The sequence below is a fragment of the Suncus etruscus genome, chromosome 8 (genome assembly GCF_024139225.1).
Source record: "Suncus etruscus isolate mSunEtr1 chromosome 8, mSunEtr1.pri.cur, whole genome shotgun sequence".
NCBI classification, from domain to species: Eukaryota; Metazoa; Chordata; class Mammalia; order Eulipotyphla; family Soricidae; genus Suncus; species Suncus etruscus.
In genome coordinates, this window is record NC_064855.1 from 43,724,811 (window position 1) to 43,739,253 (window position 14,443).

At 39.7% G+C, this 14,443-nt stretch overlaps 1 non-coding gene across 1 annotated transcript; it reads left to right on the forward strand.

Moving 5' to 3' along the window:
* The first annotated feature begins 13,866 nt into the window (after positions 1 to 13,866).
* Positions 13,867 to 13,971, forward strand: LOC126017122 (U6 spliceosomal RNA). The gene has a single exon (XR_007498792.1). It is a non-coding gene; the product is annotated as a U6 spliceosomal RNA (small nuclear RNA).
* The last annotated feature ends 472 nt before the right edge of the window (positions 13,972 to 14,443 follow it).

A 14,443-nucleotide genomic window follows, 5' to 3' on the forward strand; every position in this document is an offset into this window, starting at 1 on the left:
AGGCTCGAGGAACCATATGGGATGCTGGGATTCAAACTATCATCCGTCCTGGATAGGCTGTGTGCAAGGCAAATACCCTACCACTTTGCTATCTCTCTGGCCCCTAAATGTTGTACTAATAATAGAGACTTTAAAAGAAAAATCTCTTAGACAATAAACTATATAGAGTTTAACAGACAAGCATGTGCTTTGCATGCAGGAGATCAAGTTTGATTTCTGGCACCACTGAGTTACCACTGAACACTAACCCATGGGCTATGTCTGCTAAACTAAGCAAATAAAGAAAGAAAAGAATGAAGTGAAATAGAAAGAAAGGAAAAGGTTCTTCCTCACTTTATTAGTTATTTCCTAATGACTCGCATAAAGTTGGTAAGTTAATGATTGTTGAATCTGAATGGACGCTTAACAGTAAAAATCTTCTACACTGTACAGAAATGAAATTGGCAAAAGCTAAGTGCTCTTGATCTCAGTGCCCTGAGTCTCACCCCTTCCATGATTCATCATGATATGGAGGAGGCATGGGAAGACTCACTGATGCCAGGAGGAAGTAGTACCTACACTATTAGGCCAACTTTCTGATAAAGTCTTACTCATTTAGAACTGGGAAATTTACTTATGAAACTTCCAGAAGACAATCCTATATGTGGGCAGCATCTGGTAGGTCTTCTGAAACTAGACCTGGCTGGGGATATCCAACTCAAGAATCAGTCTCAGAGAAGCTGAACAATTCAGAAATGAAAGAGCAACTGTGATGGACCAATAATTCTATCTATATGAGTTGGTATTTATTTATGGATCAATTACTTTACTTTTATTTTATCAAACAAATCAGAGTTCTTTTTTTCTAATCATTCTCTTTACTTCTGATGGAAGAATGTTGCCAGAGATTGAATCCAGGCCTCATGAATGCAAAACATGTACTTTACTACTAAGCCACATTCCTGTCCCTTTCTAATAATTTAAATTATTTTTTAATATATTTTGGTTTGGGGGCTACTCTCAGCCATGCTCAGGGCTTACTATTGGCTCTGCTCAGGAATCAAGCCTGCTGGGCTTGGAGGACCATATGGGGTGCTGGAGATAGAACCCCAGCAAGGCAAGTTTCTTAATTGATATACTATTGTTCTGGTCCATTATTTAAATTATTTTAAGAGCACAGATTAACAGCACTAAGTACATTCACATTGTTATGTATACAACAAATCTCCAGAATTTTATTCATTTTACAAAAACTGAGATGGTTCTTTTTTTTTTTTTTTTTTTTTTTTTTTGGTTTTTGGGCCACACCCGGCGTTGCTCAGGGGTTACTCCTGGCTGTCTGGTCAGAAATAGCTCCTGGCAGGCTCGGGGTACCATATGGGATACCAGGATTCTTTTTTTTTTTTTTTTTTTTATTTATTTATTTTTCTTTTCTCTTTTTAATTTTTATTTTTAATTATGAGAACAAGGGTGCAAAGAAAGAGGACAAGGTAAAGTTACAGTGGAAGGACAATCACCCATAACATAATTCTCAGAAGTCCCCTTGCTGATATCTTAACTTTGAAATTTCAGCCAAAGAACATTAAGATAAATAAGACAGAATCCATGTACAATTACTTTGTTCCTCAAGTCCCCAGATTGTAACCCATTATAATATTTCTTAACAGTACACAAGGCAATCTAAAGCCATAAAACTTATGTAACTCCTTAAACATTACAGGCATAGTATTTTCTTACATTTCCATATACATGCATATTAGCTTAAGTTAACCTCAAATTTTAAGTGAGTTCTTTTTAAGTATTAGAGTCAAAGGAGCACAGTAAAAATGGTGTTAGAGTGGCAATTGTTGTTTGCATAGGCCCACCAAAATATGAGGGACATGGAAAGAAATAACGTTGGCCTAAGTACAAAGAGACCAGACCCCTGAAGTTTCTTGGCACAAGACGAAGTCTAGGCTCCAGGCAAGCTAGATCGTCCAATCCAATACATTGTCTGTCGTGCCAACACACTTTTATTTTTCACACAGTCTCTGTTGTTGGTATCATGTTTCTGTATTAAAGATCCTGGAATCTGCATATCTTACATTGAAGTCAGGATGTGGAGCATCCTCTCCTTTCACCTCACAATCAAAGGGCAATGCAGGGAGCCCTGTCCTGTAAGCAGGTCCTTGTTGTTGTTAAGTCTTCTCAGTGTTAAGGGAAGTCTCTTTTGAGCAGGTCGAAGTCTGAGCAGTGTAGGTCTTCCGTGGTAGAGGATTGCTTCCAGGTGATGTTATAGACCAGCCTGGATGTTTCGTGGATGGCTTTCCTGGTTCAGGGGAGAATGGAATATGCCCTTTCTTCTGAGGTCTGTGCCAGGTCGTTATGTCAATGTTCAGGGTGTAAGGTCCCTTTGCACTACAAGATTTGTGTATTCCAATCTCTATTAGATAGGATCTTATTTGTATTTATACTATTTTCCCATTTTAATGTGCCTATGCAAATAAGAAGCAATGCCACATGGTGTTATTGGCGCATATGAGGCCATAAGAACAATTACAATGATTCCCAAGACATGGTTCAATCATAAGCATTAAACTGGGGGACTCTTCCACCAAAATTCCTTGTTAAACAGCTCAAAAAGAGAAGATAAAAAGTGGTTAGAATCATCACTGTATAAGACAACATTTAGTAAGAATTATAGATGTCAGAGAAAAAACACAAAATATTCTAAAGAAATACATGTCCATTTTATGTATCTTGAAACAGTTTGGGGTTGTCACACACAATGCACAGCTTTGGACTGTGATTAGGATTGTACACTACTGAAGTTAAAAAGAGTAAACTAGGTTAGTGATGTTTGAGAGGGGGTTATAGAGTTAAGGAGTAAAAAAGATCTTTGTAGGGGTGTGGGAAAGGGGAGAATACAAAATAAACATTCTGTATACGGAAAACATAACATAAGAATAGGGAATATTCTGATTACATGAAGTACATGAAGTACGCGCGGGGGCATGAGCCCCCGCGCAGTTCTGTAGTTCTTGGATGCCTAGGGAGGAATTTCTCACCCCCTCCCCCCAGGGCCCGATTAACCAGGCGTGGCCCTGAAGACCCGCCTGGTGTGGGGGGAATCTTGTTCCCCTGGACTAAGTGGTCAGCCCAGGGGTCCTATGGCTAGCTGTCCTGCCCAGAGCCCCCAACATACCAGGCAAACACACCAAGAAATCCTGGCATTCGGAGTGTTCTGAGCCCAGCCAAGCCTCTGTAGTTTTTGGATGCCTAGGAAGGAATCTCTCACCCCCTCCTCCCAGGGCCCGATTAACCAGGCGTGGCCCTGAAGACCCGCCTGGTGTGGGGGAAATCATGCTCGCCTGGACAAAGTGGTCAGCCCAGGGGTCCTATGGCTAGCTGTCCTGCCCAGAGCCCCCAACATACCAGTCAAAAGCCCACGAAATCCTGGCATGTGGAGTGTTCTGAGCCCAGCCAAGCCGGGATACCAGGATTCTAACCAACACCTTTGGTCCTGGATCGGCTGCTTGTGAGGCAAACACCGCTGTGCTATCTCTCCAGGCCCCGAGATGGTCCTTATTAAAGAATTCCCTATTCCTCTCTCCTATCCAAGAGTAACTATCATTCAACTTTTTATTTCTTTTTTTTTTTCTTTTTCTTTTTTTTTTTTTTTTTAAGTTTTTGGGTCATACCCAGCAGGGCTCAGGGGTTACTCCTGGCTCTATGCTCAGAAATTGCTCCTGACAGGCTAGGGGGACTATATGGGATGCCGGGATTCAAACCACCATCCTCCTGTATGCAAGGCAAATGCCTTAACCTCCATGCTATCTCTCCGGCCCCTCAACTTTCTATTTCTACAAATTTGACTATTCTAGATACCTGACATTTATGAGATCATGCAATGTTTGTCCATTAATGTCTGACTTATTTCAATTACCATATGTCTTTAAGGTTAGATGTTATAACTTGTACCTGAACTTATTTCCCTGTTCAGTTTCATTATATTCAAACCACAATTCGTTTACCATACATTCCTCAGTGGACTCTGATTGCTTCAATGTTTTGGCTAATATGAATAAAACTGCTATGAGAATGGGGTATGGGACTTTCAGGTCTTTCAGACTCTGATTCCAGGGTTTATTTTTGTTGTTGTTAGTTTGAATTTGTTTTGGGGTCTCAGCTTGTTGTGTTCATGGCTTACTCTTGGTAATACTCGGGGAACTATGTATGGTGTCAGAAACCTAGTAAGGGTCATCTGTGTGTAAGGACAAGCATCTTACTTGCATACTTTCTTTTCAGACCATGATTCTGATTAATATATACATATTTACATTAAATATATATTATATAATGTACTCTCAGGCATGGAGTTACTAGGTGATAATGATTTTCCCAATTATTTTGAAAATCTTTCATACTGTTACTATGGTCTTTGCTCCATTTTTAGTCCCACCAAGAGTGTACAAGGTTTTTTTTTTTTTTCTTTTGATTTATGAGTCACACCCAGTGTTGTTTAAGACTTGCTCCTGGTTCTGCATTCTGTCATTAGTTCTGGCAGAACTTTGGGTACCCTAGAGTATTGGGGGTCAAACCTTTTCAGCTGCATGCCAGACAAGCACTCTCCCTACTATACTATCTCTCTAACCCCAAGATTTTCAATTCTGTACATTCTTTTTTTTTTTTTTTTTTGGTTTTTGGATCACACCCAGCATTGCTCAGGGGTTACTCCTGGCTCTATGATCAGAAATCGCTCCTGGCAGGCTCAGGGGACCATATAGGATGCCGGGATTCGAACCAGGGTCCTTCTGCATGCAAGGCAAATGCCTTACCTCCATGCTATCTCTCCAGCCCCAATTATGTACATTCTTATTAACATTCTGCTTTGAAGTTTGTTGTTGTTTCTTTCTGTTTTGTATTTTGGTTTTACCTGAAAGTACTCAGTCTAACTACTACCTGAGTAGTTAGTAGTCCCTGGGAGGCTAAGGGACTATATAGGATGCCAGGGATTAAACCCAGATGAGTAAGCAAGACAAATGCCCTAACTACTATATTCCAGCCCCTTATTCTTATTTTTTTTTCTTCTAAAATAGTAACCATCCTAAGTGGGTAGTTCATTGTAGCTTTGACTTGTATTATCCTAGTCATTGGGAATACTGAATATTTTTTCTGTGCTTATTGTTATTTGTATAGCTTCTTTGAAGAACTGCCTATTGAAGTACTTTGCTCATTTTAATTTATTAAATTAATTTGATTTATTTGTTGATTTGGGGCCCATAACTAGTGGTGCTCAAGGGCTACCTTGGTCTGTGCTGGGAATTGAACTTGGGCTACTTATATGCAAAGCATGTGAGTTTCTTGAGCTATATCTATCTCTCAAATCATCTTTGAGCAATTTTAAGTCAAATTTTTGTTTGTTTGTTGTTGTTGTTGAGATGTAGAAATCTTGAATATTTTTCTTAGTAAATTTTTGTTTTTGCGTTTTTGGCACACTAGTGGTACTGAGGGGTTACTTCTGGCTATGTGCTTAGAAATCCCTACTGCCAGGCCAGAGGACCATAATGAAATGCCAGGGATTGAACTTGGGTTGGCTGTATGCAAGGCAAGCCTTCTACACACTGTATTATTGCTCCAGCCCCTCTTAGTAACTTTTTATCTGATATGTGGTTTGCAAATATTTTTCTTCATTTCGTGGGTTGTATTGTATCTGAATGTTAAATCTTTTGTATGGGATCCTGGTTTTGAATCTGCTCTTTGCATGATTCTGATACAGTGTGGGGCTCATACATCACTATTTTTGTTTGTTTATTTGTTTGTTTTGAGGCCACCCTCAGACATGATATGCGCTTATTCCTGGCTTTTTACTTAAGAATTACTCCTGATAGTGCTCAGGGGACCAGATGGGATGTCAGGGATCAAATCCAGGTCAGCTGCTGTATCTTTTTGGCACATGAGCATTATTATTTTAACGCATGTACTATAGAATGAAATTTATTTTGGGGGGGTTGTTTTTTTAGTTTTTGGGTCACATCCAGTGCGCTCAGAGGTTACTCCTGACTCTGAGCTCAGAAATTGCGCCTGGCAGGCTCCGGGGACTGCTGTGCTGCCTCTTCGGCCCTACAATGAAATTTCTTTAATTTATTTGCATAACAAATATTAGTAAGTTTTAATAGTCTTTAAATGTTAAAGTTAGAGTTAAATGTTTAAATATTAGAAAAGAGATCACTTCACCCAATCACATATTTTTGTTTGTTTGTTTTAATTGATGCCATCATTGATTTGCAGTAATATAAAGATTATATGAATATATTAGTTTGGGACCACTTCAAAAGTTTTTAGGATTGCAGCACTATTCACAATAGCCAGACTCTGGAAACAACCAAGATGCCCTTCAACAGATGAATGGCTAAGGAAACTGTGGTACATATACACAATGAAATATTATGCAGCTGTCAGGAGAGATGTAGTCATGAAATTTTCCTATACATGGATGTACATGGAATCTATCATGCTGAGTGAAATAAGTCAGAGGGAGAGAGAGACGCAGAATAGTCTCACTCATCTATGGGTTTTAAGAAAAATAAAAGTCATTTTTGCAACAATCCTGAGACAATGAGAGGAGGGCCGGAACTTCCAGCTCACTTCATGAAGCTCACCACAAAGAGTGGTGAGTGCAGTTATAGAAATAACTACACAGAGAACTACCATAACCATGTGAATGAATGAGGAAACTGGAAAGCCTGTCTAGAGTACAGGTGAGGGTGGGGTGGGATGGAGGGAGATTTGGGACATTGGTAGTGGGAATGTTGCACTGGTGAAGGGGGTGTTCTTTACATGACTGAAACCTAATCACAATTATATTTGTAATCAAGATGCTTAAATAAAGATATAAAAAAGTATTTAGGATTTATTTTTGGCTCTAGGTAAACACCTTATCTGCTGTACTATATCGTCAGCCCATAAAATATTACATATATACATATATTGTTTTGTTTTGCTTTGCTTTGTTTTGGGGCAACACCAAGCTGTGCTCAGGGTTTATTCCTGGATCTTTCGTCAGAAATTACTACTGATGGGGCTTGGAGGACCAGATGGTGTTCTGGGAATTGAACCTAGGTTGATCACATACAAGGCAAGTGTCTTCCCTATGTGCTATTGCTCTAGCTTCATTAATTTTATAAGTAAACAGCTTCACACCTTGACACTAAAAAGGTTTTTCCAATCCAGTTTCCACTCTGCAATGCCAAAATATAATAATATTGATCTCTCTACTATTTTCTCTACCCATTATTTTTCACCTTAGTAACCACATTACTTTTTACATAGTTTTATTGTATTTTTCTAGCTTTTTCTTTTGATCTGGTTATTTATATTCCACATAAGAGCAAATAAACTGTCCTTTGATTTTTTGACCTATTTTGTGTAGCTTTATCACTTTTGTGTCCCCCCCCCCCCCTTTCTGTCTCTATGCTATGAATGAGTCAAATCATATGGTATTTGTCTTCTTCTGGGCTTGTTTCATGTCACATGACACTGGGAAGACAACTTTGAACACAGGGGACTTATGACAATATCTAGAGACTGGGTGGAGCTGGAAATATGCTGCAGAGATCTAGTGGATAGAGGTAAAGGAGCTAATAACCTTGCTGCAATGCTCAGGACACTCCCAGCTTGCTTTCTACCCTCCATCAGATCAAGCAAAGAATTATCCTCCAATCCTGCCTTATGGTGATCCTGAGTAAATCTTTGGTGCCCTTCCAGGTGTTTTTTGTTTTGCCTGAATCATGCAACAGATACCGTCTGATGAGTGCTGGTTGCTCACAGTTGTTGCTACTTTCTGCACACATAGCGGTAACCCAGATGTTTATAAAGTTGTCTATAGCCACTACCTCTTCAAGTTGGCATCCTCAGTCAATGACATGCTAATATAGTGTACAAAAGTCCAGATATAAAGCCTTGAAGAGGAACAGCTATGTGATGCCACTCATTTTGCAACACATGACTTTTAGACTAGACTTCAGCCAGAACCTCATCATTTTTTAGCAGCTTCCTATTCTTTTCTGCATTCCTCATCAACTTTCAGATTCCTCTGTACACTCCCTCCCAAAATATCATTTATATCAGAAAATCTCCACCTAAGGATTGGGCATGCCGAAATTCATTATGCATAGAAGTGGAGCTTGAAAAGGCCAATCAGACTTGGCAATGCCCCTGGCAATAAAAATGGCTCACTTTCTAGAGTGTCTATACCAACCACAAATGTCTCTCTGGGTTTGCAAGCAAACACTGAATAGACAAAGCCACAATCAAGGTACTGGTGAGTGGACAACATATGCAAGGACATATTATCACACCAATCAGGATATAAATTAAGTATGTTGATTTTCTTACTTACTATGACTATAGTCAATCTGTTCTTCTACCAGATTCTGCCGGTTGGCTTCACTAGCAGAATGATATTTAGGGGAAGCCCCAAAAATATTAGATGGAGTCAGCAGACTTCAGAATGGAGTAATCTCTGGACTAAGGGAAGAGTTTGTATAAATGTCTGGAGGTAAAAGAAAAGATCCTACACAGCCACAGAGAAAAGAATCCCCAGGAAGCCAGTTGGGTAGCTTGTGAAGGCTGCGGAAAAGGAGGAGGGATACATCAATAGAAAGGTAAAGGCCAGACCAGGCATGGCCTTATAGGAAAGGCATGTGGGTCTTATCTGAGATGTGATGGGCAGGTTTTAGATGGTGATAAAACAATCTGTTTTCTGTTTTGAAAAGATTAACTGACTCTGCAGTCTTTCCTGTTGTAGAATCAAATAATTAAGGATTGAGCTGGATGGAAGTGGATGCCATCCCAGGCCACGTGGCTCTGCAACCCCCATCCAGCTGGCAGGTCCCAGGCCCAGGTGAACGGCGGAATCAGACTCATCCAGAAACAGGCATCAGGAAGCATCAACTTTATTCATCCCTATCCACCACATGTGTGGTCTCTATCATAACCTTTCAAGCACAGCCATTCTTAGCTAGCCCTGCGTCTTAACTCCTTTCAGCCATCTTCCTTTGACCTCCATCCTGGTCAAAGACCAAAAAAGGCCAAAACCCTAAAGCCAGAGAGCCATCAGGGCAGCCAAGCCCAGCAGGGCAGCCCCCTAATCCCCTGGCTCAAAGGTTTACCTACCTTTTCCAAGACCCCTCCCAGGAATGGGCGGGGTCTTGCAGGTAAGGTCACACATAATATCTGGTTCCCAAGACCCCTCCCAGAAATGGGTGGGTCTCAGGTAGCTACACCTAAATCCAGGGTCTCAGATAGGTACACCTACATTATAAGCATAAAGAAAATTTTAAGTTACAGGTGTATAGTATATTTTGCAAAAATGTTATGTTTTTGAAAAGGGCTGGTATATTAATTTTCACTTTATTACATTGGTGCATGAAAATATTAACCCATCTTTGGCTAAAGGTGGAGTCAGAATTACAAAAGGGTCTTTATAATTCAGAAAGGGGGGAAATGTAACTCCACCCTGGATTTAGGTGTACCTATCTGAGACCCACCCATTTCTGGGAGGGGTCTTGGGAACTGAATATTAGGTGTGACCTTACCTGCAAGACACCGCCCATTCCTGGGAGGGGTCTTGGAATAGGTAGATAAACCCTTGAGCCAGGGGATTAGGGGTCTGTCCTGCTAGACCCTCTGGCTTTTGGGTCTTGGCCTCTTCTGGTCTTTGACCAGCATGGAGGTCAAAGGAAGATGGCTGAAAGGAGTTAAGAGGCAGGGCTAGCAAAGAATGGCTGTGCTTGAAAGGTTATAATAGAAACCACACATGTGGTGGATAGGGATGAATAAAGCTGATGCTTCCTAATGCCTGTCTCTGGATGAGTCTGATTCCGCCATTCACCTGGGCCTGGGACCCGCTGGCTGGATGGGGGTTGCGGAGCCACGTGGCCTGGTATGGCATCCACTTCCATCCAGCCCCATTGTTAATTATTTGATTCTACACCTGTTAATTGGAAAACTAAATTTGGAAAAAAATTATTGACAATTTCATCAGAAAGAATTACTTTTCTATGTTTTTCTGAAATTGTTGCATCATTTTAATTTTCTGGATGCTACAGGATTCTAGAGGAAAGCTAGTTTTTTTATTTTCAAAAGTAAATAAAACTATTAGTAGGTAGATGAGAGCTAGGTAAGATTTTATTATTCATTGTCTATACAAGTGAAGGATGAACAATGGTTTTGCAATTTTTTTTGATTAGGTAAGTTCAGGCAGTTCTTATATTTAGCTTTCTAAGGTTTTCTGTTTGTTTTTGTTTTGTGGTACCAGACATCCAACCCAGGGACTCAGATATTTGTGGCATGTATTTTTTATCACTAATTTACATCTCCAGCTACTTATTACATATAGCTTCTGTGCAAAAGGCTTTGCTGATCATTGCAAACTTTTTGTTAAACTTACAGTTGTAAAATTGTTTGCATGTATTGTTAAAATACATTGTTAAAATAACTACTACTTCGAAACCTAAATTAATGTAATAGAAATAATTTCGAGGCGCCGGAGAGATAGACGGAACAGGGTTTAAAGTGCTTGCTTGCCTTGTACACAGCTGACTCCCATTGGGTCCTTGGCAACCCATATTGTCACCTGAAAACAGAACCAGGATAAGACCTGAGCACTGCCATTTGTGACTTCAAAACCAAAAATGAAGAATCTAATCCATGAAGCCTCTCTTTAGTATAGTCTGTTCTCAACAAGCATGACTGGCCTAGAAAGTGGAAAACCTCTATATCAGACTTGCAGTCTTTTTTTTATTATTTTATTTTATTTTATTTTATTTTATTTTATTTTATTTTATTTTTGGGGGCCACACCCAGCGGTGCTCAGGGGTTACTCCTGGTTGTCTGCTCAGAAATAGCTCCTGGCAGGCACGGGGGACCATATGGGACACCGGGATTCGAATCAACCACCTTTGGTCCTGGATCGGCTGCTTGCAAGGCAAACACCACTGTGCTATCTCTCCGGGCCCCTTTATTTTATTTTTTTAAGCATTCTGTCCCATTTCATTTGGGTCAGCTTTTCAACTGTAACCCATGGGTTGATCCTTAATGTCTGATGATGTACATGCACATGAGCATACAGGTCTGCCATACTTATGTCTTTTTAATGTATATTTGCAATATACAGAATGCCTATGTTGTATACTATCCTTTCCCCCTTGGCTCACCACCTTACAAGCTCATTTCTAGTCCTTCATTCCCTCACCCCACCTGCTATTACCCCACATTTAACCCTTTTTACCCTCATTTCTTGGCTTCTCATGAAGCAGATCATTATCCCCACTCAAGCCAGTTGCCAACCAGCTCCCAAAGTGAAAAGATAGACTCTCACCCTGAGAAGAAACCAATACTCTTGCTATTGATCTACTTTCAGCGACCTCCTTTCTCCACCTACCTTCACTGTGGACCAACTCCCCATTAAAGGACATTTCCTAATATGGGACTGCTGGGAGCCGTTTTTTCATTCTCCACAAGGCCAAAACATAGATCAAAGTGGTGCCCTGGATTTTACACCACCCATGCCCAACTATATCTAAAGACTTAAAAGGAACACATATATCTGCTTTGAATATCTTAGATGTATCCGCTTAACAGCTATAACCCTTATTGAATATCCTCTTATATAGTGACAATTTCCTCCACTGTATTTTTGTTTTGTTTTGTGATCTGTTCAATAGGGAATTCTGGTAGAAAAGTCTCTCTGTTTAGAGTTCATGTTGGAACCAAGTTATGGGGATTGTTGGACTTGTTTCTTTGGCCCCCAAATCACCAATAATACCTTGTGACATTGTTCCTTTTTTGCATAAGCACATGAAAATGGAAAAATATTTCATATGCAAACAAGTTCTTATCTAATAGAGATAGAAACACACAAATTTTGTAATGCAGTGGAGCCTTACACCCTGAACATTGTCATAATGACTTGGCTTAGGCCTCAGAAGAATGGGCATTGTCTATTCAACCCTGAACCATGGATATCATCTACAGAAACAACCACAGTTGTCTATAACATCACCAGGAAGCAAACCTCTACCAGGAAAGACCCTACCACTGCCCTGGCATCAACTTACTCCAAAGAGGGTTCTTTTAACACCCAGATGACTTAGCAACAGCAACAACCTGCTTTCAGGGCAGGGCTCTCCACATTGCCCTGTAATGGTGAGGTGAAACTAGAGGATGCTCCACATCATCCTGACTTTGATGTAGGATATGAACAGAAAGCAGGATCTCCAACTACAGAAGCCTGACACCAACAATAGTGATTGTGAGAAAAATTTTTTACTGGGACCACAGAGAATGACTCAGGGGTAGGACAACCTAGTATGCCTGGAGTCCAGAGCCCAGAGTATTCTTATGCCAGAATACTTAAGGGGTCAGGTCTCCATTGTGGCCAAGGCTTTTCCTTTCTATTTTCCCCATATTTTTCTGGGCCTATGCAAACAACAACAATTGCCATTCTCAGACCGTTTTTACTGTATTTCTTTAACTCTTATCCTTAAAAAAAAAAAAAGAGCTTACTAAACATTCTGCTAGTACTTAATGAGTTCATTGGTGAATCAATAATTTTCAAAAATATACTTGCTACTGAACTTTTTCTCCTTTCCTTTCTCTTCCATCTCTTTAGTTTTTCTTTTTAGTTTCTATTTTTTTTAATAACTTTGCTTTTGGTCATGTTGAAACAAATGTATTACTATCGGTTATGCCAACTCTGTGATGCATTTTCTTTAAATAAATTTAATAAAAATTTTAAAAATGCCATCTATACAAATTTTATTAATTTAAAAGATGAATAAATTTCATCAAACTAATTTCCATTATCAAAATTTTATTTGAGTGTAACTTTGCTCCTTTTCTTTCCTTGAAAACTAAATACTCTCTGGGGGTGTCTGAACCTTGCTAATTGGAAGGTATGATAAAAAAAGGTCTGAGAAAAGCTGCCCTATAGCATTCTATTGGCTCTAAGTAACCCTGATCAGGGCAAAGTGGAACGAACCTTCAGAGCATTTTAGTTCTGATAAGAATCCCAGGTCCCTGACTGGTCAGTACTGCCAGTTGAGACTGCACAGTAGAAACTATCAATCTAGAGTTTTCTTGGAATTCATTACCACACTAAACTGGCACTCCTGGTGCCAGTTTATCTACCATTTTCTGTACATGTGATGTATGTTCATCATTTGCATGTCCACAGTTCTCTTTCTTGATTATATCTGAGTTCCCTGAAAAAATACTCAAATATGTATAAGATGTTATTCATTATACCTCTAGTGGGCATAAAACCAGACCCTCAATTATCTCCCTCTTTTTGATGTTGTTCTTCAGCCCATGCTGTTGGAAATCCTTCCCTACTAAAGTTTGATGGCCAGTCAAGTTCTCTCTATTCTATTCAGTTCTTCCTATGCTTTTCCTAGGATGATACCATCAACATTTTATATTATATTTCCTTACTTGAAATCTCAGAAAATTGTTCATGTGGAAGTAATTAATATTTGTATAAGTTTTTGTTTGTTTGGGGCTCAGGGATCAATCCTGGTAGAACTTGGGGGACCATGTTTCATGCTGAGGGTTGAACCTGGGTTTGCTGCTTGCAAGACAAACATTTTAACCACCGAACTATCTCTCTGGCCTTTAAAAATTGTTTTTTTTTTTGGCAGTTTATTTAAAATATGATCTTGGGGCCAGAGAGATAGCATGGAGGTAAGGCGTTTGCCTTGCATGCTGAAGGACAGTGGTTTGAATCCCAACATCCCATATGGTCCCCTGAGCCTGCCAGGGGCGATTTCTGAGCGTAGATCCAGGAGTAACCCTGTGTGCTGCTGGGTGTGACCCAAAAACAAAATGAAAACAAAAATAAAAAATGTGCTCGCTTCGGCAGCACATATACTAATTGGAACGATACAGAGAAGATTAGTATGACCTGTGCGCAAGGATGACATGCAAATTCATGAAATGTTAAAACTAAAATATAATCTTCCAATTTATCCTTACAATAGTAAAATCATTTTGGGGTCATCTTGAAAAAAAAAAACCATCTTAATTTCCAGCATTTAAAAAATCACTGTGAATTACAGAGCCATAAAGTTATTTATTAAGTTTCAGCAATACAATGTTCCAATACCAATTCCTTCAGCAGTGTCCATGTCCTTTTACCAAAATTACCAGTTTTTCAGCATTTTTTCTTAAAGATTGTCATTTTTTGTTGTTTGGGGGGGCACACGATGACGCTCAGGGGTTACTTCTGGCTATGCTCTCAGAAATAGCTCCTGGCTTGGGGGACCTTATGAGATGCTGAGGGATCGAACCGCATCCTAGGGTAGCACGGGCAAGGCAGACGCCTTACCACTTGCAGCTCTGGCCCCTCTTAGAGATTTTCAATGCCATCAAAAATGGGGAGAAGAGATAAACTTTTATTTTATTTGTTTATTTATTTATTTTT